This window comes from Lolium rigidum, chromosome 6, assembly GCF_022539505.1.
Source record: "Lolium rigidum isolate FL_2022 chromosome 6, APGP_CSIRO_Lrig_0.1, whole genome shotgun sequence".
Classification (NCBI taxonomy): Eukaryota; Viridiplantae; Streptophyta; class Magnoliopsida; order Poales; family Poaceae; genus Lolium; species Lolium rigidum.
The window spans coordinates 8268153-8271415 of NC_061513.1; the positions used below are offsets into that span (position 1 = coordinate 8268153).

Below are 3263 nucleotides of genomic sequence, written 5' to 3' on the forward strand. Positions count from 1 at the left end.
ACGCACGGTAAAGCCTTTGCCGGACAATAAAGGGTCTTTGCCATGCGACAGATCGCACGGCAACGGCAAGTTTTCCCGTAGTGACTGTGTGTAAGCAGATTACAACCCAAGTCAACTCCATTATAGCTCACCACCCTACCGGAAATATATATATGGCGTTACCAGCAAGAAGGCTTGTGGGGAACCTGATGATGGCCCTCCTCAACTATCCTCTCCACTCGATGTTCTTTGTAGCGCTAGCTTTGGTGGTCATCATCCTCATTAATTTTTCAATAGCAAGAAATGAACCGTGGAAGGAGCAGTTGTGTCGTCGTGGAATGAGCGACGATGGTCGTTGATCCCCTTCACTGCAATGCGGCAGTGGAGGACCCCTGATCTTCCCTCAACTTCCTTCACCGACGCAAAGTATTATGGGCGGGAGGAGCAGCGGCATTGCTCGAAGATGAGCGACGGCATGCAATGTACGTAATCAAATGACATTATCGAAGATGAACCAAACAAAATAAGTAAAACTCCAATTCCACCAAAATACTACGGTAACTTGATTTTCTTGCCATTTATGTTAGCATCATGCAAACAAACACGCTCTTAAAGAGCAGTACCATGCTGGGGCAGGAAATGGCAGGGCCCGGGCTACATAGGGGTCTAACTAGGCCATGGCCCGCCCATGATTTCCTAGTAAAGGATATGCATTGTTAGCTTCGCCCATTGCTATTAGCAGATCAGCACCGCATCCTTCATCCAGGCGTGCCCCATCCAGAGGGGAAGACAAGTCGTTATGGGTAGTTTGTTCAAGTGGGTCTATATGGAATTAGTATATGATCGATTATAAATTCAAGGACGCTAATATGGCTGGATGTCGCTTCTTAGACTACTTATAGTTGGAGTAACATAGGTATAACATCACACAACCCAAGACATTTTGGTGACATTTTGGAGTATATGTTTTAAAAGGAATATGGTAGGGAACGTCCCTGAAGACTTAAACCTAGGTGGCTGGGTTGTACATCCACTTCACTAACCAAGTGAGATGGGGTCACTTCTTGCGGATGGAGTATGTTACCATAATATCACATTTCTCAAGACAAAATGCCAACTTAATAAGTATGATCTTACATGATACCACATATATGTTACTACTCACTATAGAGATAGTAAATAGATTAATAACATGTGCATGTTACTCTCTGCTATGGCTAGTCAAAAGGGTTGGGAGAGATGCAACCGGTGCATGTACGCAAGCATATGCAAGCGTACCAGGTACCCCTATACAGTTGACCAAGAGAGCAAGGTCAGCTAAATAGAGTTTCATTACGGTGATCAGGAGGCATACGCATGCACCTTTTCCACCAAAATTTTAATGCAAGTCGTATCTAATTAATCACACGAAGGAGTCCTCTTCTCACTCATACAAAGATTCCAGGTCAGCTATAGCAAGCCAATCAAATCCAACTTACCGCTCTATAAATTAGCGCCATCCAATGTCCGGTAGCCCACTCACACTAACACACAGATATCTCAACTGACAGCCGTCACCTGAAGCAGTCCTGCCAACATGGCCACGCAGCAGCAAACCATGGCAGCGGCAGCGATTGCCGCTCTCGTGGCTGTGTTGTTCCTCGTCGCCGCCGTCGACGGGAATCAGCCGGGGCCTCCGCCGCCGGCGCCGTTGCGCAAGTACAAGACGATCCACCCGGGGAAGAGGAACCAGGTGCTTACCTGCATCGAACCCATGGACAACAGCAAGCCATGCCTCACCACCTGCCCCAATCGCGCTGCCCTGAGGAGTGCCTCGTCTACTGCCCAACCTGCACCACGTACTGCCGTAAGCATATACTAAAAGCCTTGGTAGCTCCTCCTTACACATTAAACCTGGGTATCTAAAACATGCTTAACATAACCTCCTTTTCAAGTGTGTGATTTGTTCCCCGGCTTCACTTGCGGCGACCCGCGTTTCACGGGCGCCGACGGCAATAACTTCTACTTTCACGGCAAGAAGGGCCAGAATTTCTGTATAGTCTCTGACACTGGTCTCCACATCAATGCCCATTTCATCGGTAAGCGTAACCCTGCCATGAGTCGGGACTTCACATGGATCCAAGCCCTCGGCATCCGCTTCGCTGAGCACCGCCTCTACATGGGCGCCCAGAAGACCGTCGTCTGGGACAGTGAGGTTGACCGCCTTGAGCTCACCTTAGATGGCAAGCCCATCGACATCCCTGACGAGATTAACGGGCAATGGCAATCCACCACTGTACCGGCATTGACCATCACCAGGACCTCCGAGGCCAATGGTGTCAGCGTTGTGCTCTGTGCTCAAGGGAGTGTTCGAAATCTTGGCCAGGGTTGTGCCCATCACGGATGAGGACTCGCGCATCCACAGCTACGGCGTCACAGAGGATGACAGCCTCGCCCACTTCGACCTTGGGTTCAAGTTCTACGACCTCACCGATGACGTGCACGGCGTGCTTGGGCAGACCTACAGCACTAACTACATCAACAAGCTCAGTGTGAGTGCCAACATGCCGATCATGGGTGGTGGCCCCAGATATGTCTCTTCCAACATATTTGCCACTGACTGCAAGGTCGCAAGGTTTGGCCGCCAGGCCGGAATCTCCATGATCACAACCAGGGCAAGTTAAGCAACATGCTTGGATGGGTACCAATGATATTCAGCCCATGAATAACTAAGTTGTGATGAAAGAATATTATATCGATACCAACATTATATGTATTGTAAATTTCATGTTAAAATGCATGGTTGCTCACATATATAATTGTGCAACTTATTGCAAATGAAATTGTTAAAGGAGGTTGCTGGAATATATGTGTTAATTTTCGTGTAGTCGCTACATTTGTTTGATTCCTTAATTATAGCATTATCCCTAGAGAACATTTTACATCTTATCCTAACACTTTGGACATGAGAAGTACTAAGAGCATGTCTAACAAACCCCCTAAAAGGCCCAACCCCGTAAAATAACTGCCGATATACGGGGTAGAGCTCTACCATGCCGTCTAGTAGACCCCGTAAATCAGCCCCCCGTATCGATTTTTTTCCAGTTTTGGCTACGGGGCGGCTCTTCGCCCCTACTTGTGCGGGGTGGGAAGGGGAATAGAGGACCAAACCAACTTCTCTCCTCCACTGCGCGCGAAGGGTTTCAGCAAAACCCAACCGCCGCCGCCGCCTCCTGATCTCCTCCGCCCCGCCCTTCCCGACAACGACGCGGCCGGATCTCGCTGCCATAAATCCCCCGCAAGCC

General features: G+C 48.9%; 1 pseudogene; it reads left to right on the top strand.

Moving 5' to 3' along the window:
• Positions 1-1555: 1555 nt before the first annotated feature.
• LOC124662126 lies at positions 1556-2642 on the top strand (annotated as a pseudogene).
• The last annotated feature ends 621 nt before the right edge of the window (positions 2643-3263 follow it).